General features: G+C 49.0%; 1 long non-coding RNA gene across 3 annotated transcripts in view; it reads right to left on the bottom strand.

Moving 5' to 3' along the window:
* Positions 1-6,145: 6,145 nt before the first annotated feature.
* LOC135323415 (uncharacterized) overlaps positions 6,146-23,450 on the bottom strand; it is a 225,301-nt gene continuing 207,996 nt past the window's right edge. The window contains exons 3-6 of one of the 3 annotated variants that reach the window (XR_010385021.1): positions 19,367-19,544; positions 10,621-10,877; positions 9,949-10,014; positions 6,146-6,444 (exon numbers count right to left, since the gene is read on the bottom strand). This is a non-coding gene — a long non-coding RNA (uncharacterized LOC135323415). Of the gene's footprint in view, positions 6,445-9,948; positions 10,015-10,620; positions 10,878-19,366; positions 19,550-23,450 lie in introns of all 3 variants that reach the window. The other 2 variants (XR_010385019.1, XR_010385020.1) reach the window with 2 other exon arrangements.

Here is a 23,450-nt window from a genome sequence, read left to right on the forward strand (position 1 = left end):
TATCCCATTCCTTTTAGCTACAACTCACTTTCCCAGCCTCCCTTGCAGCATGGAACAGACATAAGACCAGTTCTGGTCAATTCAATGTGATGGGAATCCCTCCAAGGAGACTGTTGGAAAGATTTTCTTCCCAGATTAAAAGAACTCAAGGAGAAAGGAGATTCCGCCCTCCTCTAAACACTTTCTCCTGTCTTGCACTTTGTTAAGGATGTGATGCTAAGGGCTGTGGCAACAATCTTGTGACCATGAGGCAAGGCTAATGACAAAAAGCCAACATACAGGATGGCTGATTAGAAAGGTTGAAAGTGGCTAGATACTGGATGATACTGCTGAGATGCTGCCTTGACCCAGAAACCATCTACCTCCAGACTTTTTGCACACTGAAAGAATTAAATGCCTTTACTGTTTAAGCCATGGTTAATGGAGTATTCTGAAATTTGCAGCTGAAGATATTCCTAACTAATATAATTATGCTCAGTCCACCATATTTTGGCCCTGGAGTTTCTACCCCAAATCCCAGATGGTAAAACTATCGCTTATTTTTATGAGTGGCCAGCACCCATCTTTGCCTTCTTGGAAGCTGATGGAGAGCAGCCTACTGAATCTGCTTGAGTCCTTGCAGGATGGATGAGGTGTGAAGAAACACACATAATAATTCTTGGGAGACTTTTGACATTAACTCAAAAGGGTACAACATTTGCTTATATTTAGGGGTGTAGATTCTTTAATGTATTATCAACTCTCAAGGTTGCACAGCATTTGGGGAATTTTGGACTTAATAAAAGTGCCCATATCAATTAAAATGCTTGGATGCAGAAGAATCACAATGACTAACAGTTATATGCTGAATCTAGCTTGCCAGGCACTTCAGTAATTAGCACTTCACTTACACTGATTCATTCCTTCTTTACAACCCCATGAGGAGATACTATCTTCCCTCCATTCTCCAGATAGGGAAACCGAGGCACAGAGCTAGTAAGTGACATAACTGGAATGTGACACCAGATAGCTGACTCCGGAGTTCAAGCTCTTAGCTGCCACTCTATAGAGCCAATTAACAGTGGCTTCAGCCATAAGAATATCTGTCATTTACTTTAATTTAGCGTGGGCTTTGCCCTTTGCCATCCTCAGCACGCTGGCTTTTGCCACCTAATTGGCACAGGATGGCGGCTGAGGTCAAGCATCCCCATGTCCCATGGCTGTGTCCAAGGCAAGCAGAGAAGGCAGTGGCATCACTGCCAACCCTCCCTAGTGGGAGAAAAGTCTCCCTGGCGCGGTCATCCTGCAAACTTCCTATTGCGTCTCATTGGTCAGAAGCAGGTCACCTTGGACCAATCACTGGCAGACTGGAATGGATGTGACATGATTAGCTAGACCAATTACACTGCCCCCCTGGGGTGGGGTGCAGTGTGGTTGGCACAAATTGGGGTTGAGCTAGCAAAGAAGAAGGGGGCAGCCAACGGCGTGGATCCCGGCGACTGACATTACTGAGTATGTACAGTGAGGTGGGTTCTGCCTTCAGCTCTTACATATATTATCTCATCAAGTCCTCATGCTGTTATTATCCCTGTTTATGATCAACAATTTGAAGTCCAGAGAACTTAAACTGACTTTCCTTAAATCACCCAGACAGGAGAGGAAGAAGCTGGATTCAAATGCGAGGCCCTTAAGAGACCCGCTCTCAACCCCTCTTGAGGTAGGGTTGCCAGATAAAATAAAGGATGTCCAGTTAAATTAGAATTTCAGATAAAGAAAGAAAATATTTTAGTATAAATATGTCCCAAATATTGCACAGGTCATACTTATACTAAAACAAACAAATGAAAACATTTGTTGTTGATCTGAAGTTCAAATTTAACTAGGCATCCTATATTTTTATTTGCTAAATTTGACAATCCTATTAGGGTTACCATGTAGAAAACCTAATCAGTGGTGTGGGAGCTTAGCCACACTTTGTTTGCATAATAAACGCTAAGAAAATTCCACGAGAAATATTCATTTTCCCATTTTTCATGAAACCTGATCCCTCTTGAGTTATGACTTGTTTTCTTCTTTTCTATAGTGATATGGGTACAGAGAAAATGTCCCTGCCCTCAGACAAACAACAGTGTATCTATTGTGATAAATGGCAGCTACCATTTAGTCTCAGGGCCAGGGAGGCAGTAGGGAGGGGTGGGGAGTGTGGGGCACGGAGACTCCCTTCGAACACACCCACCCCCAGCTGATTGTTGCCAGGTGGAACATGGCCCAGCACAGGCCAATCTTCCAATGCTTTAAGGTAGGTAGAAATCTGAGTTTTTATCTAAAATCTCTTGATTTGTGAACATTGGCTCAAATTCTATTAAATGCCACATGGGCCAAAGGAAACATATCTTCAGGCTTGTGAGCAGCCAGGGAAAAACGTCTGCTGTTTAGCTTTGGAAAATGAGGCTGCAACTTCTGTAAGGAGGGGAGCAGAGAAGCTGGGCTTGAGGCAGCCTTGGCAATAAGAGAGCATGCTGAGTTAGGAACTGCAGCTAGAGCTGGGTTCAAATCTCCTCTCTTCCAGGAAACTGCTGTGTGGTGGTGAGTAGGTGGCACAGCTTGTCTGTTTTCCAAACCATTCAGAAGATATAATTGTATCCATCTTACTGTGCAGCTGGGAGGATTCCACTGATGGTGCTGAAGTAGGTAAGGTGATGTAGGTGAGGTGCCTGGCATGTGGGGAGTGTATGCTAATTTCTTTCCCTCCCAGGGAAGGGCTCACACTTAGAAGTTTGATTTACTTCTTCTTCTTATTGTTTATACATTTATACTTATACATTCCCTCGCTCCCTCCCTTCTCTCGTTCCACCTTCCCTACCTCTCTCCCCCTTCTCTTCCTCCTCTTACTTCTTCTTCTTCTTCTTTTTTTTTTTTAATTAAACCATGTGAAGATTTAGGGCCAGGCATCAGGAGACCTGGGAGTAGGCCCTGGCTCTACTCCAATCTTGAGGTGATACTGGGGGAAGAGTCTCTTCCCCTTAGGGCCTCAGTTTCTCCCTCTGTGAAGTGGGAAGGTCTGATTGGAGATGAGGGCAGGATCATGCAGTTCTGTGGTGCCTTCTCAGGAAGGAATGGTGGCGGGGATGGCGGCCTTGGTGGTGATGGGAGCAGGTGGCTGGGGCAGGAGCTGAGTCAGAGGGCGCTCTCAGGGCTGGGAGCAGGAGAATGTACCAGCACACGGTGCCCAGGGACTAGCAAGCCACAGGCAGGCAGCAGCCCGTGTCGTCAGGGAGCCTGTAAACACCCTCCAAGGAGAGCTAGGTCCCTGCTTGTCTTGGATCCGAGCACAGGCCCATCCCAGGGATTTGGGGTCAAAGCTCTTAACAGGTCACCCTGCCCAGAACACGGAAACCAGGAGCCCCTCCTCCCAGCTTTCTATCTGACCTCTGCTCCCCTCTCACCCTCCTCCCTCTTGCCAGGCCAGAGTCTGGTGAGTTTCTCGAACATGCAGTTCTCTTCCTGAGCCTCCAGCCCTTTGCACAAGCTCTTCCTTCTACCTGGCACATTGCTTCCCTCTTCCCTAAGCCTCCCCAAGACAATGCTTCCTTTTGGTTCAAATTTCAGCTCAAAGTCACCTCCTGTGAAAAGACTCTGCTGGTCCCCAGGCACTCTCAGACCCTCTTGGAGCCCTGCTCCTCTTCTCAAAGCACTCACCGCTACGTGGGAGCTGTGCTGATATGCTTGTATGTTTGCTCAGTCTGTCTGTCCTCCTCCTGAGGGTGGGGACTGGGAGGGTCATTTCTGCTACTACAGTCCATTTGTGGAATGAATGAATGAATGAAGCTCTCCGAAGGGTCCCAGGTAAATCTCCCAGGCCCAGGGAGTTCAGCGTCCTCTCAAAGGGATGTCACAGCAGGTCAAGTTGTTCCTCAGCCTCAACTCTTTAGACTCTCCTCACTGTACTTATGAAAAAAATCCCAAATTCCACCCAAGGCCTCATGGTGACCCCAGGATCTAGCCCAGCAGACCTCTCTGACCTCGCCCCCGTCCCAGCTGTGTCCCCAGCCCCATCTCAGCTCCAGCCACACTGGCCTCCTTTCTGTGTTTTCACCACACCAGGCTTGTTCCAGCCTCAGGCATGCATGTTCTGTTCCCCAGAATGCTTGGTCTCAGGCCTTCTCCTAATTTATGTCTCAGCCTTTCACCTCACAGAGGGCTTCCTCCCTCAGGTCACCCTGTTTTGTTCCTTCACAGCATATATCACTATCGGAAATTATTTTATTTATTTTCAAATGTTTGATCCACTTTAAGCAGAGTTCATGGCTGTGCAGAATAAAGACAGCTTTTCCCAGCTTCCCCTGCAGCTAGGTACAGCCATGCAACCAAGTTCTGGCCAACGGGTTGTAATTGGGGGTGTGTTTGGAGTTTCTGGAGTCTTTCTTACAGATTTAGCTGCTGCTTGCTTGCCCTTTACTCATTATCTTTCCTTCTCCATCCTGCCACCTGGAAGGCAGATGAGAAGGCTGGTGCTGTGGCCTCCCTGTTGGCACGTTAGAAGGAGAACCACACCATAGGGATGGCAGAACAGGGAACAGGAAGGAGCCTGGGATACTGAAGGCTTCATGGAATCTCCAAACCAGCCCTGAACTGCCTACATCTGGACTTCATTCACACGAGAGAAAAATAAACTCCCACTTTTTATTGTTGATTTTTTCAAATTAAGCTTATTATATTTTATTATGACTACATTTGTATGTCCTAAGCAGTATAGCCTAGTGAAACATGTCAGCTAGAATATATGCTGGGTCTTTTGATTTTAACATGTGCTCCAGTGGGCTTTGCCTACTCTGTCTAGTTTCAGTGCGAGTTACTAGAAGAGCCCTGGGCCACAGAAGGGAGGCCCCTTGCCTCTGGTCACACAGCAGGGAAGGGACAGAGCTGGAGTTTGACCCCAGGGCCCCATATCCTAACCCTCAACCCTCTTTCTCAGTAGCTCCCAGTTTTAGGTGACGCTGGACTCCCCCGGGCTCGGCCAGGACAACAGGCAAACTGATCTACAGCTGTTCTGCCTTATAGGCCATTAGGCCAAGAGGCCCTTTCTTACTTCTCAGGGGTGAAGAGCATGCTGGAATTGTGAGAGAAGACCCTGATTGTGCAGTCTGGTGGGGGTTGAATCCCAGCCCTGCTGCTGGCAAGCTGTGCACCTCAGGGAAGACCCCAGCCTCTCTGAGCCTCAGTTTCACTGTACATTATGCCTCTGAGCAGGTCACGTGCCCTACAGATTCCTTGATGTGCTGTATTTAGAATGTCTGAAAGCTCAAGAATAGAGTGCTCCATCCCACAAAGTGGAAATTTCTGGAGCACAGGTGGTGTCACTGGCATTAAGAGGAGGTGGCTGATTAGTTCAAACTTTAGGATCAGTTCTGTGTTCAAATTCTGGCCCCACACTTAGCAACCGTGTGATCCTGTGCAAGTCACTTCCCTTGTTCCGGCTTTCCTTAGTGTCCTTGAAAGGAAAATGAAGATTCACTCATTCATTCAACACATATGTGCTGAGCACTTCCCAGGCCAGGCCACTTCTAGGTTGCTGGAGATTGGAGGTAAACAGGTCAGGCAGTGTTTCTCATGGGGCTGATGACTGAGTGGGGGAGGGGCCAGACAGCAAAGAAACAAACATGTAGCATGTAGCACGACAGTAAGACCCACGAAGCAAAGCAAAGCAGGGAAGAAAGAGATGGTGGGAGGGGCTCTCTGAGGCAGGGTGGTCAGGAAGGCCTCCCAGAGGAGGTGACGTCGGGGGAAGAGACCTGAATGGCGTGAGACGCGAGGTTTTAGGGCAGCTAAGCCTGGTCCCTCCCATTACCCTGGGCCTCCTCCAGCTGAATTCTTCCTCAGAGCAGAATCCACGTGGTGGCCAGCTCTGTGTCCCGGGCACCAGCCCAGTGATGACTGAGTGAGCCAGAGACACTGGCTCTCCCCGCCCTCTTCCCCCAGGCGTCCAGTCTATCAGCAAGGCTGCCTCTTCGGTCTCCTAAAGTTCTCTTGAATCCATTCACTTCTCATTTCCTGCCTGGACTATTGCAGTAGCCCCCTCCCTGGCCCCCTGCTCCCACCTCACCCTCCTACAGTCTGCCTTCCCCACGCATCTGCATTAGTTTCCCAGGACTGCTGCAGCAAATTACCACAAACTTATTGGCTTAAAACAACGTGAATTTATTTACTTACGGTTCTGGAGGTCAGAAGCCTGAAATCAGTCTCCAGGCAAAAGTCAGGGTGCTGGCAGGGCTGGTTCTTGCTGGAGACTCCCGAGGAGAAGCTGTTTCCTTGCCGTTTTCAACTCCTAGTGATCACCTGCATTCCCAGGCTTGTGGCCCCTTCCTCCATCTTCGACGTGCATTCTTTCAGTCTGTTTCTGTCATTCTCTCTGCCTTCTCCTTTTCCGTAGTCAAATCTCCTTCTGCCTCCATCTTATAAGGACTCCTGTGATTACATTGTGTCCACTTAGATAATCCAGGATAATCTTCTAACCTCAAGATCCTTAACAGCTGCACAGTTCCTTTTGTCATATAAAGTAACATTCGAAGCTTTGGGGGATTAAGATGTGGACATCTTTGGGGAGGGGGGCATTATTCAACTGACTACAGCATCCAAAGGGATCTTATTAGAACCCAAGTCAGTCCTGTTCCTCTTCTGTTTAAAATCGTCACATGGCCCCCAGCTCCCTCAGAGCACATGCAAAGCCCTTACAGTGGCCACACAGTCCTACACAGCTGTGTGCTTGTTACTTCTGTAATCTCCTCTCCAGCCACAAGCCTCCTTGCTGTGCCTCAATACTCCATGCATGCTCCTGCCTCAGGGCCTTTGCACATGCTATTCCCTCTGCCCAGAACCTTTCACCCTGCCTCTTCCTAAAGCTAGTTCCTTGTCATCCTTCAGGTCTTACTTCCTCAGAAAGGCCTTCTTGGACACCACCCTCCCTATAACAGCCCTTCCCTCTCTGCATAGTCTGAACACACTCTGAAATTATCTTGACTGTTTATTTGTTTTTTTGTTTATTTGTTTTTTGTGTATTACCCATGGTCCCCACTAGACTGTCAGCTCCTAAAGCCCCAGTAGGCGCTGGTCTGTCTGGTTCTCTGCTGAATCTCCTGCACCAAGGACAGGGCCTGGTGCCTAGTAGGTGCTCAGAAAATCCTTGCTCCATGAATCCCTGTGTGGCCAATCTCCAATGTCCCTCAGTGCTGCTGTGAATAAAATACAAACTCATGTAAAGGCATTCTGACTATCCTAGTGACTTTTTGGCTTGATCTTGATTAAAACACTGTCTTCATGTGTTAAAAAGTGGCATTGTTTACACTAGGCAAGCAAGGACTTAGAGAAGGGCCTGGAAGAGAGGCAGGGGTCTCCCAAGGACAGGAGCCATCAGCATTGACGGTGGGGTCTTATGGGGAAGAGCAGGGTCATAGAGTGGGTGCTCGGGCAGTGGTGCTCTGTGTGCCTCTACTTTCACATCTGCAAAATGGACACCATGACAGATTTCACCTCCTAGCAAGGCTCTTGGCTTCTGTGCTACTGACATTTGGGGCTGGATTATTCTCTGCTGTGCTCTGTCCTGTGCATTGTGGGATCCTGAATGGGGGCCTCCACCCATTAGATGCCAGTTTCATTTCCCTGGTTGTGACAATCCAAAATGTCCCTAGACGTAGCCTAAAGGCACCCGAGGGGGAAAATGGTCCTGGGCTGAGAATGTCTGCCTCAGAGGATCATCCTGGGGGTTGAAAGAGATGATGTGGGTAAAGCTTCTGGCCCTGAGCCTGGCACTCAGCAGCTGCTCAGGAAATGAGAGCTGCTGTCTGGTCAAGAGGGTGGCTGGGTTGGAATCTTGGCTCTGCCACTCAGCAAGTTAGCAGGTGGCCTTGGGCAAGTGACTCCAGTTCTCTGAGCCTCAGTTTCCTCATCTGTAAAGTAGAATAATAATAGCGCCCACTCTGTTGGGACTGTCAGGGGGATTAAGGACCATGCCCCATACACAGTAACTGCTCACTAAATGAGAACTCTGAGGATGAAGACGAGGATGGTGGAGGCTCCTAGGAACAGTGGGAGCGGGAGAAAGGGCACTTTGCAAGTGCAACCTGGGGTCTCTGGAATGTGTGCCCCTGCATTAATGAGGGACACCCAGTCACAGCTGCCCACACCCGGTAGGGCAGCTGGCTCAGACCCTCAGCTCTGCTGGGCCATTTAATAATTAAGCTGGATAAGGGGTGACAAGGCTGTAAGGCCAGCAGCAAGCAGGGCCTGGCCTTGTTTGGCTTTGGTGACGTGATGGCCCTGGGATCATGGCCTTCTTGAGCCCATAAACAGGGGGTTGGGCCCCGAGATAGGCAAGGCCAGGCCAAGGTCTGTGCCAGTGGCCTTGTGTCCGAGTCATGCCGGGGGTGGGAAGGGGGTGCTGTGGAATGAGGGCTAATTTTCACGGGGTCAGCTCTCACCTCTGTCCTGGCTCTGGGCATCCCGTTTCTCTCTTTCCTTCCCTGCCCAAACCCGTCTTACTGTCAACTCCAATTAACTGAGCACTTACTACCTGCAAAATCTCTACCAGAGCACTATATATAGATTGACTCCCACCACCCCCATCATGGAGGGGGTGCTCTGTCCCCTCCCCAGATGAGCAAAGCCTGTGACTTGAGTCCCATTACCCAGGTAAGGAATCAGAGGCTTGGAGCACTGAGTCACCAGCCCACCGGAGCAGGGCCACATCCCAGCCCAGGTCTGGGGTCTCCCGAGCTTGCACTTAACCCCATGCCCAGCCCACTTCTCCACCACCTCCTCTGCTCTCTCCTCACTCTCTCTCTCTGAACAACTTTCTATTGGTGTTTTTCTGTGTCTCCATGCCTCTCATTTTCCACCTCAATTTCCCCTTTTCACGCTCTGTGTGTCTCTCACTCCCTCTCTTGGTTTCCTTCTTTTTGTTTCTGTATTTCTCTTCTCCACCTCGCTGTGTCTCTGTGTCTCTCTCTGTCTCTCTGTCTGTTTCTCTCTCCTTCCTTTTCTCTCCCCCCTCGCCTGTCTCCCTCTGACCGCCCCGCCTCCAGGCCCTGTCTCCCTGCAGCCAGCCCTTGTCTGGACGCCAGCACATTATGTCCCTGGTCAGACCCTGACGTCAGGCGGGGCCTGGCGGGTGGCCACCGGCTGCTGCCGGGCAGACTGAGGGAGTACGCACTTTCCCGGTCCCCACCGCCCGCCCAGCCCTGCAGCTGGGGCTTCAGTTCTCCCGACCTGGCCTCAGCTGGCTGGAGAGAGGATGGTGGCAATTGGTGGCTGCCTGGCCTGTGAGCCTGGGACTGCAGATCACTCACCTCTCCCTCCCCTTCACCCTGACCCCAGGGCCATAAGAGACACCTCCTGGCCCTGCCTGCTCCCCAAGGCGAGACAATACAGCATGGGGACAAGATGTGGGGCCAAGTCCAGACTGTGTGACCTTGGGCAGGTCACCCAGCCTCTCTGAGCCTCATCTCTGTAAAACGAGGCCATTGAAACACCTGCCTCTCAAGTCTGCAGGGAGGGTCAACTCTAATAGGGGGATTGCAATGTGGGAGAGGTGCCCAGCCTTTCAGCAGGAGCTCAGTGTCACCAAAGGGTCCCATCCAGCAGTCCTTAAGAGGAGATGCCTGGTTGACACATAATTGGGGGTCATAGCTGGTGTTTGGAGGGTAGCGAAGTGCCATGTGGGCCATGGCCAGGCACGATGAAGGAACACCCCACCCAAAATATAAACAGTGCCCCTGCCGAGAAACTCTGCCCAAGCCCAGTTGGTCTCAGGCCCCATCAGAGCTTGAATAAGTGGTTAAAAAAATGTAATATTTCTTGTTTGGTTTGTTTGGTTTTCTCCCCCTCTGATTTTCAAAGCAATGCAATTTCCTTGAAGGACATTTTGAAGGGCACCTGAGCATCCTGGTTTAAAACAGATTTTGGGGTTAGACAAACCTGGGTTAAATCCAGCTGTGTGGCCTCTGGCCAGTGGCTTCACCAACTGAGCCTCAGTTTCCTCATCTGTCAAATGGGGAGATAAATATACACGTGTTAGAGGGTGGTTGTGCGGATTAAGCAAAACAATGCTTACAAAGGACAGTAGCCTTTTTTCTTGTTCTTTTTATTTTTCTAATTTTAAATATAGGAGATACAGAGAAGAAAACAAGAAGGTCACCCAGAGAGAAAAACTCAAAGATTTTTGTGGAAATTTGGCTCAGTTAACTTCTTTGTCCTGAGAGTCAACTCTTGTCTGCGTTTTCGTTTTTCATGGAAATAAAACTTGACTTGAAGTTTCATTTAAAAATATCTGCTTATTTTCTTCTTCTTTTTTAATACCTGGGCATTCAATTTAAACCTGGGTTTAAAGGGTATCCAGTGAGCTGCAAGGCTCTCTCCTAACCCCGGCCCTGGCTCCCCTTCCCTGAAGCCAACACAGTTAGCAGTTTCTCATGTGTCCTTCCTTCCTTTCCTGGGGTTAAATCATCTTTGGACACATGAATTCCAAATCCTCTCTTCATTTTGGTTTTGTTTGTGCTTTTTAATTCACTTAAAGCATGACATTATCAAAAAAAAATCAGAACATACAGGCAGTCAAACGAAAGGGGAAGACAAAAAAAGCAGAAGCACCTGACATCGTGCTACTCCTTGGGCATTTGGGAGTACATCCTCACAGGCTGTCTCCATCACCAGATGTCCATGCACACGCTTATAGTCCCAGGGATCTTTTCTTCTTAGCACAGATCAATGCTTGTGATGATGTATTTGTACTTGATGATCAGACAACCTGATCATTATCTGCCTTCCCCACTGTGCAGTGTTTCAGGAGACCGGGAGGGTCAAGCCTGTGTCCCCCACACTCAGCAGAATGCCAACACACAGTAGGCCTGTAATGAGTATTTTCCAAAGTAATGAATGAAGGGGTGAATTCCCAAAAGGGATTATACACTGTATTACACTATCCTGTGACCTATTTTTTCACTTAACAGCTCGGGTACATCTTTCCACATCTCTAGCTAGGCAGCAAATCTCCATTTCTTATGTCTGCACACAGGCACCACAACAAACATCTTTTTGATGCTGGCCAGAAGCTTCTGCCCCTAACTGGGAAATTCTTTTTCAAAAACAGATCTGTTAACGAATTCCATATGAGCCACCCGTGCCCCAGCCCCTCGGCCGTTTACTTTCAACTTGACACTTCACTGGTTTCACGGGCCCATTGTGTTCTGGGACAAGTCAAGATTTACTGTCTGTCCCTGACATCATGTTTTTCCAGGGAAGCTTAAGAGTGAAGAACTCATCTCATCCACCCCCCACCCCCCGTTTCCGCCAGTTGCCAGTTAAGTAGTCTGTAGATTTGCTGAAGTTGGGAAACTTGGTATAACCCTTGCCTCCCTGGCTGCTTGTTGCAAACAGCACACACCAAGCTCATTCCTACCTCAGGGACTTTGCACTGGCTGTTTCCTCTGCCTGGAATATGCTTCCCTTGGATATTTGCTTGGCTTACCTTCTTCAGGTCTCTGCTTAATGTTCCCTTTTCAGAGAGGACTTCCTCAACAATTTTTCTAAATTAGTTATCTCTAAGTCATTTATCCAGTTTCACATTTCTTCCTAAAACATTTACCTGGTGTCATATTGTATCATATTATGTTCTACTATATTAATGTTTGGGGGTTTCCTTATTTATCGTCCATCCTCCTGACTACGCGGGCAGGAATGTGGCTTGTTATCTTTCCTACAGTATCCCCAGCACCTAAGACAAGGTCTGGAGCATTGTGGGCAATTCAATATTGGTTGAATCAATAAATGTTAATTCCAGGATTCCAAGGTTCCTTCCAAGGCCAAGAACTGACTGCCGTTATTCATTCATTTACTCATTCAAGGTTTATCTATTGAGCACCTACTGTGTGCCAGGGCATGCTGGGAGTACTATAGTGGGTAAGACAGACAGGCCCTCCTCTTGAGGGATGTGGTCAGTGGTCAGGGAGACACACCTACATGGATAATGACATCCAGGTTGACTTGCTGGCCTCAGATGGTGGAGCAAGAAAGGGGCTTGGGTTCTGAAGATGTGGGTTTCCCGCTCTAACTCAGCCCCTGCAGAGCTGGGTAAACTTCAAGGCTGACACGAATAGGAATAATATCCTTGTCAACTTGACTTCTGTGTACTGTTTTTTCATCATAAGTAGAGAAGAAATTAAAAAGTGATGCCAGAAACCTTTTTGTGTTCCTCCCTCAGGCCCAGCCGGGTCTTTGCTTGTGGAGCTAAGCTTTGTCCTACTTTCTGGCTGCCCTACACCTTGCAGCCCCCAACCCCTTCAGGGAAGCACCGACCCTAATAGCCCCAACTCCCCCATGAAGACGACAGAAAATTCTCTTTCCCAGCCTCTCTTGCAGCCTGGTGCAGGCATGGGACTTGGGCTCCACCCGTCAGACCTGCCTGCTAGAGATTAGAAGAGAAGGGCAGGACAGGAGACATGGAGGAGCATGGACAGGCCCTGACGATGCAGTGGGAGGGGTCCCTGGGGAAAAAGCAGACTCACTAGGACAGCCCTACCATAAAACCTGGGCCCAATCCTAACCCCATGGCCCACCTGGGATGACAGTTATTAACAGGTATCAAAAATGTTCATGTTCTTTGACCCCCAAATCCCTCTTCTGGAATTCTATACTGAGGGAATAATCACAAGTAGTGAAAATACACAAAGATGTTCACAACAGAATTGTTTATAGCGTAGTGAGGAGTCAGAAACTACATAAACGCCCAATGACCAGGGAATTGTTCCGTTGATAAGGGGATGATTCCTTAAAGAAGGTTAGAGACGATTCCTCTAGTAAAATATTAGTGCAATACTCAGGGGTAAGTACATCTTTGAGAGGCCGGAAATTCAAATTAAGAGGGGTTGACATGAAACAGAAATTTGTTTTTTTCTTATATAAAAGAAGTGTGAAGGTGTTAGTCCATGACTAGTAGGTGGCTTCATAAATTCATCAGGGACTTGCATTCCTTTTCTGTGTTTCTACCATGGCCCAAGATAGTCACTCAGTTCTGCCTCCCATCTGCATTCCAGTCAGCGAGGAAGATGAGAAAAAAGAGCTGGCACCCTTTTGCTAAGGACACTACTTGGAAGTTACATCCCATTGGGCAGAACTTGTCACATGGATACACCTAGCTGCAAGAGAGGCGGGATAATGTAGTTTTTTTTTTTTTTTTTCTGGGTGGTCACATGCTCAGCTAAAACTTGGGATTTCTATTACTAAAGAAGAGGGAGAGATCAGAGGATTGGGGAGAAGCAGGGATCTCTGTCACAATAAGCAACAATTAGAAATAATGTCCAAGAAGATTTTGTAATAACATGAAAAAGTCATTGTACAGTTTGGGAAAGGCAAAATTTGAAATTGTATGTACAGTGTGACTTCAACAGTGTAACAAAATTTCAAAACAGAGAAAGCTACTCGGAGGACAAAACTGCTAGAGAGTTGGCCTTTGTGAGCAGTCGAATAAGAAATGTCATTTTTTTTCTTTTTATCTGCATTTTCCAAATGTCAATAATTGAGCAAACTTAACTTCCCAAAAGAAAGAATCCCTGTGCAGATTATAGAATCTACTTGAGCTATAATTCATGGCACACAAGTTCTTTCCTCGACTGTGCCAAGGCAGCCAGATGGAAAAAGAAGAAATGAAATCATCTCTAGTCACAGGCAATAAGATTATGAATGGAGAGAAATGCAAGGAACCCACAAAAAGCGACTGGAAAAAGAAGGACCTATTACAGGTTCAAGTCCCATCTGTGCTGAAATGCCAGCTCCATGACCTCTGGCAAACCACCAAACTCCTTGTTTCTGCATCTGTGCAGTGGAAGGGTGAACAGCAGCCACCTCGGGGTGTGACGAGGGCTAAGAGGAAGGACTCCCGCAAAGTGTAAGCAGCAGGGCTCTGCACAGAGCAAGCTCTCCACCAAAGGTTCTCAGAGCTGGGGGTGGGGGGGTGACTTTGTTCCCCAGGGGACATTTGGCAATGTCTGGACACACTTACAACTGAGGGAGTGGGGAAGCTACTGGTATCTAGCCGGTAGAGACGAAGGATGCTGCTAGCATCCTCTGTTACCATCATTGGGCTTGTTTCCTGGGTTTTGCTGTCAGGAACAGCACGGCAGTGGTCAGCAGGGTTGCACGTCTGTGGACATGTGTATTTCTGCAGGATGTGTTTCTGGGCAGAGAATCACTGCTCTGCGCTTTTATATACTGTAGCCTCCTGAATGCCCCCGAGAGGTCTTCTTCATCTTGTCTCAGGCTCTAAACTAGGAGGCCGGGAACGTGTCTGTACCCAGGGATGCTTTGAGGAGGAGCAGGATGGCCGGGGGCCCCCCGTCCAGTCCAGTGATGACGCGGCTGTGGCTGCTGATACCAGCACCACCCGCACCCTATCTCTCCAGCGCTACTACCCCGCAGGCACTCTGCTTAGCTCACACCTGAAAGCACTGGAGGTCGGCGCTGCCATCACCTCCACGTCAGAGGAAAGGAAACAGGCTCTGAGGCAGCGCGGGAGCCAGATCAGCTGGCCCCACAGCCAGCATGCTCTCCCCAGACCTTGCCGCTCCGGCCTTAGGTGACCTTGGCCTGACTGTGCATCACAGTCACCTGGGGACTGAAAACCCAGATTCTCAGGTGACCCCCCTGGGCTGGTCAAGTCAAGCTTGGTTTTGGAATCAAACAGATCTTGAGTCTTGGTTCCTCCACTTACTGGTTATGTGACCTTTTTTAACCAGTGATTTTACCTCTTGGAGCCTCAGGTTTGTCCTCTGAAAAAAAGAGTAGCATTAGTTACTACCTTAGAGGGTGGCCAGGAGGATTCAGTGAAATCCCCTATGTCACAGGCTGAGCATGGAGCTTGGTACACAGTAAGCACTCATTAAGTGTTGGCTTTTATTTCTACTTTTGGAGCAGGGCTTAGGCTTAGGCGTGTGTGTGTGTGTGTGTGTGTGTGTGTGTGTGTGTAAGCTCATTATTGATTCTCATGTGCCTGGCTAGTTATCTGTCCATCCAACCATCTATCTATCCATCCAATCATCTATCCATTCATTTATTCAACATATTTATTTAACACAAATTGCGGGCCTGGCTGGGCCTTAGTTCCTGAGCACTCAGAAGTGATCAAGATACAAAGCCTCCCCCCAGGAACAAATGAGTAAGTATGTAAAGTCATGCAGCATAAACTGCTGTGAACAGCCTGAGATGGAGCGCCTCTTCCAGACAGGGTGAGAAGCTGGATGTCTTCTGTTTGCCCTTCCAGACCCCCTCTCCACCCTGCACTGTCTCCGGGCAGATCTGTGTGAAGGGCATCAACCTTAGGAGCCCATGCCTTCCCAAGGCAGAGAGAAAACTCACTTCCTTAGTCGCTCTTGCAGCTTGGGTGCAGGCCTGACAGCCGTGTTTGGGAAACAGCAAGGAGGCCTGGGAGGTAGATGCAGGAATTGAGGTTCAGAGAGGGCAAGGGGCTTGTCTGAAACCAAGCAGTGGGGGAGTGGAGGAGGTGGAATTTGAATCCAGGTGTACTGGATTCCTCAACTTGAGCTCTTCATTGGTTTATGGCCCCCGCTGCGGAAGGGCTGCACTGCACTGAAAGGAAGGAGTGGGAAAGTTGAGAAGTTCAGCTAGTGTCACACACTGAGCCAGACTCAGAGTGTATCAATCATGTACTGTAATCCAGCCCTGGGCTCTGCACTTCATAAGCATGGGCTCACAACAGCCCTACAGAGTAGGATAAGCAAATCTGGGTTCAGAGAGGTCAAGCAACTTGCTTGAGGTCACACAGAAAAGGCATCAGGGTACAAATCCATTCTTTACATCCAAAACCTTTGCTCTTTGGAGTGGACCCTACTTCCACCTGTCAAAGATGCAGCGGCACACATCTGACTCTATGACCACATTCTGAGCTCTCTGGGGTCAGGGTCCACATCTAAAACCTCTTTCTACTTCCAGATGAAACCCAGGGGCACTACATATGGTAAGCCCTCAATAAATAACACGTAAAGAAGGCATGGCCAACTTACAGGGGTTTGCTTGAGAATTTCAGAGGCTCAAAGGCCCTTCCTTCTCACAGTTTTTCCTCCTAAATACCTCTCGTATGAAAACTTTAGCTGAGTCATTCTTTGGCCTCATCTTAGTTCTAAAATGGTGGCTGCTTTGTGTGTGGCGGGGAGTGGGATGGGAGGGCAGGGTGAAAAGCAGTATTTCCCACATTCTGAACCTGGACTGTAGTACTTACCTATCCAGCCTTCCTTCTTTCCATTTATCTACCTGCCATCAATCCACCCATCCACACTTCCATCCACCTGTCCTGTTCACTCTATCCAACCTCCCATTCATTCCTCCACTGATCCATAAATTCAGTCATTATCCATCCATCCACCTATCCTTTATCCACTGATCCATCCACCCACACTTCTATCCACCAGTCCTATTTACTCACTCTATCGAACCTTCCACTCACTACTCCATTGATCCATAGATTCAAACATCATTCATCTGTCCATCCATTCATCCTTCCATCTGTCCATTCGTCCATCCAATAAATGCATACCAAGCATCTCCTTTGTGCCAAGCCCTATGCTAGACTTAGAGACACTGGAAGCAAGGATGACTTGGTACTTGATTGTACAGAGCTCCCAGTACAGTGGGAGAGACACATATAATAAATGGTATAGGAAGGGCTCATTCATTCATTTTTTCCACCTGTGTTTCATGCTGCCTCCTCTGTGTCAAGCAGTATTAGACCCTGGAGAACAAAGATAAAGGAGACAAGGTCTTGGGCTCCCATCCTAGTGATCGAGACAGAAGTAAATATGAACCAAGGCAGGAAGCGCTCGTTCAATAATCATTTTGTTCATTCAGTATGTGTTTGCTGACGACTCCCACATGCCGGACCTGGGCTCTGAGGACACCGACATATAAAAGACTTGGAGCACAGTCCAGTGGAGGAAATAGTCCAACAGAGAATTTCAGCAGAGTGTGATATGAGCTGCAGTTAGGGTGAGAGCAAGGGTCCACAGAAGCAAGGATGGTGGCCAAGGGAGCTTTCTGGTGGAGGTGGGGCCTGGTCTGAGCCTGAAGGATGAGGTGGGGCCCTCCCCCTCCCCAGGCTCCCCAGGGCCTTCTTTCCTCCCTTCCTGCAGGATAGGAAAGTCAGACTCAGGGGCCCCCAGGTCACCCCCTCCCATCCAGGCATCCCTTTGGAGCCTAGGACTCAAACCCTATCTCAGGACAAGGCTCTGGGCAGCTGGCCGGCTGAACCTTGGAGACTGTCCCACAGTGACCAAGGTCCACTGGTGACATTGAGGTTGTTTGTGCAAATGCACTCCATTTTTCTAGGCAGTCTTGTTCACAGAAAAAACAACCACAACTCTGCTGGCATGACTTATGGTAGGGTGTGGAGGGGGTGGCTGAGAATGTCTACCATGTATGGTGCCCTAGAGAATGGTGACATGGGTGCCCGTGGGAGGGGAGGCAGAAAGCCTGGAGATAGACGGTGGCAGGGCCAGATCACTCAGAGCCTCACAGGCCTTACAAAGGACTCGGGGTTTGATCTGAATGGTAACGGGGAGACGTTGAACTCGATTCAAGTGGATTGAAGCATAAGATTCAAAACTTCCAGATGGCTAGTGATTAATTCATTTGCTCATTCATTCATTCAACCAATATTTGAGCACTTACTCTGTTCCAGGCACTGGAGAAACAAGGGTGAACATAACAGACCCAGACTCTGCCTTCCTGGGACTAGAGGGGATCCAGACACTAAATCAAATTATCACACAATGAAACGTAGACAGTGATAAACGCTACCAGGGAAGGCTTCTCCAGGGTGACGCATAAGGAGCTGGTTTAGTACTTTTTCCAGCCAATGTACATCGAGTACCTACTGGGTCAGACACTGTGCTGGGTGCAGAGATGCAGGGTGAGCAAGATAGGCCCAGTCTGTGCCCTCAAGCAGCTGACATTTCGGTGGAGGTGACACTCCAGTAAATGGACATCAACAGCACAGTGAGGTAAATGCAGCTGGGGTTCGGACAGGGGCTGCGGGAGGGCTTCGTGGAGGAAGAGGGTGAGCAGGAGTTAGGTGAGGGATTGTGCCTGGGGTGGGAGAGGGGCAGGGGGAGGGTCTCTGGTGACCTGCTGGGCTCGGGAGGTGGTGGGGAGAGGTGGGAGAAGCTGCTGTAGCCTGAGAGAAGGTCAAGAGCCACTGGAAGGAGACCCAAGGTTGTGGACGCAGGAAGGCAGAAGGTATCTGCAGGCGACCTCAGTCTCTCCATCTTGGTCTGCCCCTCCTCCTTCTGTCTCTCCTTATCTGCCTTTGTCTTTCTCTGTCAGTACCTGACAGTCTCTCAGCTTCTCTCACTGTCTCCCTTTGCCTCTCAGCTTCTCTTTCTCCGTCTCTCTTGTCTGCTCTGATCATCTTCGCGAGATGTCAGTAAGAGACAAGGATACTGGGGAAAAAAAACCCAGGCGGGTGGGCAGGACACGAGGTCAGGAGCACAAGGACAGCTGAGCACAGGGACAGGCGGTGACTGAATGTTCTGTTTTGGAAAGACAGCTCTGGTCAGGGGCGAAGGTGGCTGACCACGAAACTTGATAACCTGGCCAAACTCGGTTCTAGCCAGCCCTCTGGCCAGCAGCGCTGTGACCCCGTGGATGCCGCACAAAATTTTCCTGGAGGGAGGGAGAGACAGGGAAAATGGCCCCTGGGCAGTTTCTCCTCGGGCCAGAGGGACAAACAGGAAGGGATGGAAATAAGGGAACAACGAATTCTCAAGTGAGACCTCAGTGTGGTTTAGAATAGGAAAGCCCTGCTTATCTCGACATGTTTTTTCAAAGGTTTAACAATTTACTAAGCACTTACTGTGTGTTGGCACCAGGCCATGTGTCATTGCTAACCCTCTCAAGAAGAGCATTGTAGTCTAAGACCATGGACTCTGGAGCCAGAATGTCTGAGTTTGAATCCTGGCTTTGCTCATTACTAGCTCTGTGACCTTGTTAAGTTACTTAACCCCTTTCATCATGTGTAAAATGGGAAGAAAGTAGCACCTGTCTCATCCACTGGCGGTCAAGATTAATATTGGTTAATATATTGGTTAATTAATATTGGTTAATACAGGTAAAGTGCTTGAAGTAGTGAATGGCACATAATAAGTGCTCAAGAAAAATCTGGGCTATTATGATTTCAGCCTTGTGATGGAGGAGGTAATGCTAAGAAGGCAGAGCGAGTCATTTTTGAATCTCTGCTTCATCACCTCCCAGCTCTGTGACCTTGGCTGAGTCTCATAACATAACTAGATGCCAGTTTTCTTAATGGTTCAGTGAGGATTATCTTAGTACTCACCTCATCAGGTGGTGGAGAGCGTCTATGTTCGTGTAAAGTAGATGGAAAGCATTCACTTCCCAAGCGAAGAAAGTGTCCCTCAAAAGTTCATTTTTCCCCATGCGTCCAGCAGGTCCCACGTGTCCAGCAGTTCCCACGTCTCCAGGACACCTACGATGTGCTGAGTCCCGCATTCTTCCTGTCCTAGAAGACAGCGGCAGTCAGTTGGAGGTGGAGCGAGGCCCCTTGGCACCCAACATTAGTCCTGACTACAGCCTTCTGGTGCAAGCATTATCAATCCATTTCACAGAAGTGGAAACTAAGGCCTGGAGCGATAAAGAGTCTGCCTGAGGCAAAAAGTTCACAAGGACCTGCTCCTCTGAGCTGCTCTTGATCTGAACTCCAGCGACAACCCCATGCCGTCAGAGGCAACCAAGTCCTCAACTTCTCTCAAACACTCAGCCACACACTTCTGCCTCAGTATCCCCTGAGCAGCACTTGGCTGAGAGCAGGCCTCAAAAATGTTGGTTGTACCAGACAGAATCTACAAGCCCAAAGAGCTATGCTGTCCCTGAATGACCTTTCCCTGTCCTCAGCCTGCTTCCCCATCCTATGCCAACCAGATGGAAGGAAACCCAACATGGTCATCACACCTCTGAGCACTCCCCTCACTACTAGGACAAGAAGCAGGTGACACGCACAGGCAGTGCGGAGGAGGGGACAAAATGGGGTCTAGAGCCCCAGATTCCCGGTTCTCACACCTCAGCTGTGCCACTTTGGACATAGCATTTCCTCTCTCTGAGCCTCAGTCTCCTCATCTGAAGAATGGGCACAATCATCATACTATCTACCCCTTTGGTTGATGTGTAGAATAGAGAGATCCTGGGTACAGCACTAGGCACGGGGCAGGTGCTCAGAAAATGACAACTGTCCCTGCCACATGGGAGGGGTGACTGAAGCCCTCTCCTCTCACCCTAGTCGCTCAAGTGCAGTTCAGCTCTTCATGGTCAATGGTGAGCTTCCCAGGAGACAGTATAGTGGATAAGAGCATGAGCTCTGTTGCTTGCTGGGGTCAAATCCTGCCTCTGTCGCTTGCTAGCTGTGTGATCCTAGACTTAAGTGACAAACTCTCTGGGCCTTAGTTTCTTCATCCATCTCTTTGACTTGTTGTGATGATCAAGTGAGTGCACACATGTAAAGGCTTGGCTCCTGCCTGGCACATGGTGGGGGTTATAAGAGGTGTTAGCTGCTCTTCAGGGAATTGAGGAGGAGCAGGATCTGATGGCTTCGGCACAATTTACAAGGGTCTTAAGATCAGGGCTGGGATGGAGGAGATGGGGAAGAATATTGATCTAAACTGGAGGGGATTTCAGAAAACAAGGCCTCCATACTGGGGGAAGGCTCCCACATGGCCCTGGGAAGGGCTGCTCCACTTCTGTCCTCCCCTGGGAGCCCAGCATAGTGCATGGGCATCTTCTTAAGGGGGAAGCTCCATCCTTCCAGGTGCTCAGCATGAAACCTTGGTGTTACCCCCGATTTCTTGATTTCTTGATTTCTGCCACATCTGGTCCAGCCCACCTTTAGAACAGACCTAGAATATGAGACCATGGACTTCTCCCCACATCTCCACCTCCAGTGTCCACCCTGGGCCAGGTCACCATCATTTTTTGCCTGAACCATTGCAATCACCTCCTTCCTCATTGCCTCCCTTCCCCTGAGCCCTGACAGTTCATTCTCCACACACAGTTAGGCGATTCTTTCAGAACCCAGGTCAGACCTTGCCGACCTGCTCAGGACCCTCCATGGCTCCCATTTACCCCAGAAAAAGCCTGAGTCTTCCTGTGATGTGCAAGTCTCTGCATGATCTGCCCCCCTTTCTCTGCCTTAAGTGCTGCCCCTCATTCACACTGCTCTGGCCACACAGGCTTCCTTGTCATCCTCACACATGCCAGGCACAATCCAGCCTCAGGGCCTTTGCACTTGCTGTTTCCTTTGCCGAGAATGTCCTTCCTCCAGATATCCCCATTGCTCAATCTCTCATCTCTTTCAAGTCTGTCTTCAAATATTTGCTCAGCAAGGCCTCCTGTGGCCCTGCCCCTGCATTTAGATCTGTACTCTCTGAGACACTCCATCCTCCTTCCCTGGCTTAATTTTCTCCTTAATACTTTTTGCCATCTGAAACACAATATATTTAATCTACCTATGAATGTGTATCCCCTTGTCCACCCCTAACTCCAAAATGTCAGGAGCAAGTCTTGCACATATGAAGTGGGAGCTGCCTCTTACTTCTTGCTGAGGCCCCAGACACTGTTCCAGAGACTCGGGACCCAGCAAAGCGAAACATTGAGCCCCTGACTTCTTGACATTTTAGCCTCTTGTATCTGAATGCCAGCGCTGCCACGAACTGAGCAGGAAACTTTGAACCAGTGAGTGCATTGCTCCCCAGCCTCAGTTTCCCCATCTGTGAATGGGACAATGATCCCTCCTCCCCAAGGCCATTGAGAGGCTCAATGAGCAAAGGTTTCCAAAGAGCCTGGCATCCAGTGGGCCCTCAATCAGAGCTCGTGCCTCCCCGGTCCAGCCCCACCGCTGGCTGTCCCCCAGGGGACTGTGCTGTGAACGTTATTTTTAACCATGGCTCCAGCGGGCTGGGCAGTGGCTCTGAAGGCCGCGGGAAGACCACAGGGTGAGCAACATCCCAGCTCTCTCGAAGCCAGGAGACCGTGGCGTGGAAACATCAGGGGAGGCTGCCCTGTGTTATGCTCTACCCGGTAACCCTTTATGCGAAATTATGTCATGTCACCCGATGCTGTTTATAAACTTAGCGCTGACCTTTCCCAAGCAGGGCACTGGGGGAGGGGGCTGCAGCCCAGCCTCCCTACTGCTCCACCTCCACCAGGAACTGCTGGTGGCCCCTCCCGTTAGCCCACATTCACACAGAGCAAAGTTGGGGGGCTGGCCTCTGGCCAGACTTTGCCCATTTGTTTCAACACCTCTGAGTGCTCACAGCTGACCAGCCCTGGGGTATTTTTAAACCCTGGCCTGGGCCAACCTCCTTGTCACATTCCGGTCGGGGCTTAGATTTAGTGCATGCCCCAGTTAGGGCAACTGAAGGTTTGGGATTCGTTTGACAACAAACATTTAACCAAATTCCAGAACCTGTGGGCCTACTGTGTGCCGGGCCCTGTAGCAGGAATGGAGGCCCCAGGGGGTCTAACTCACAGAGCCAGTCCTCAAGGTGGCCTCAGTCTGGAGGGGTCACCTTGACAAATGTTAGATTGGAGGCTAAGACTGTAATTACAACTCAAATATCTACAAGACCAGCAGGTTATGTAAATGAATAAAGTGGGCCCTGGGTGAGGCGACAGGGAGGGGTGGGGACTGCGGTGAACTGGCAAGCTCATGCCCTGTCTGAAGTGGGTGGCTGCTCCTTAGCTCTGATCTCTGTCGTCATGAGGGAATCGGGCCCAGTGTGTCCTGAGCTTCTGAATTTTCAAAAGAAGCTGAAAATCCAGGTTTATGTGGAATTTCATGCAAAAATCTCATGACTTTTAAATGTTGGCAACGAATTTTTTTAAATGTTAAAAACATTCTGAGAGCCAAATGAAACCCATTTGTAGGCTGGACTCAGCCCACACAGTCAAGTTGATCAGGGCAAACAGTTTGTGCTTTCTGATGCAAACAGATACATTATAAAATGTTCACCAAATACAGGCTGAGTACCTACCACGGGCTCCTTCTACTACTATTCTAGACCCCAGGGAAACAGCAGGAAATAAGATGGACAATATCCCTGTCCTTCTGTTTCTTATAGTCATTGGTGTGCTGGAGCTGGCTTGTACTGGCTGCAGAATTCTGCAAGCTGATTTCTACACAGCCATCATTAAAAATTAAATTATTTAAACTTACAATTAAATAAACTATAATACAAATAAAGGTAAAACTACTCAAAACTCATCACTTTCCAATTAATTTACTGTTTTCTATGTTCTTGAGGTTGTTGACATCTATTGAATCATACTGCATCAGACACCATGCTACACGGTAGAAACAGTATCTGATGGCATGACACTGAACATCTCTTCTCAACTCCACGTTCAGTGAA

The sequence above is a fragment of the Camelus dromedarius genome, chromosome 18, assembly GCF_036321535.1.
Source record: "Camelus dromedarius isolate mCamDro1 chromosome 18, mCamDro1.pat, whole genome shotgun sequence".
Lineage (NCBI taxonomy): Eukaryota > Metazoa > Chordata > Mammalia > Artiodactyla > Camelidae > Camelus > Camelus dromedarius.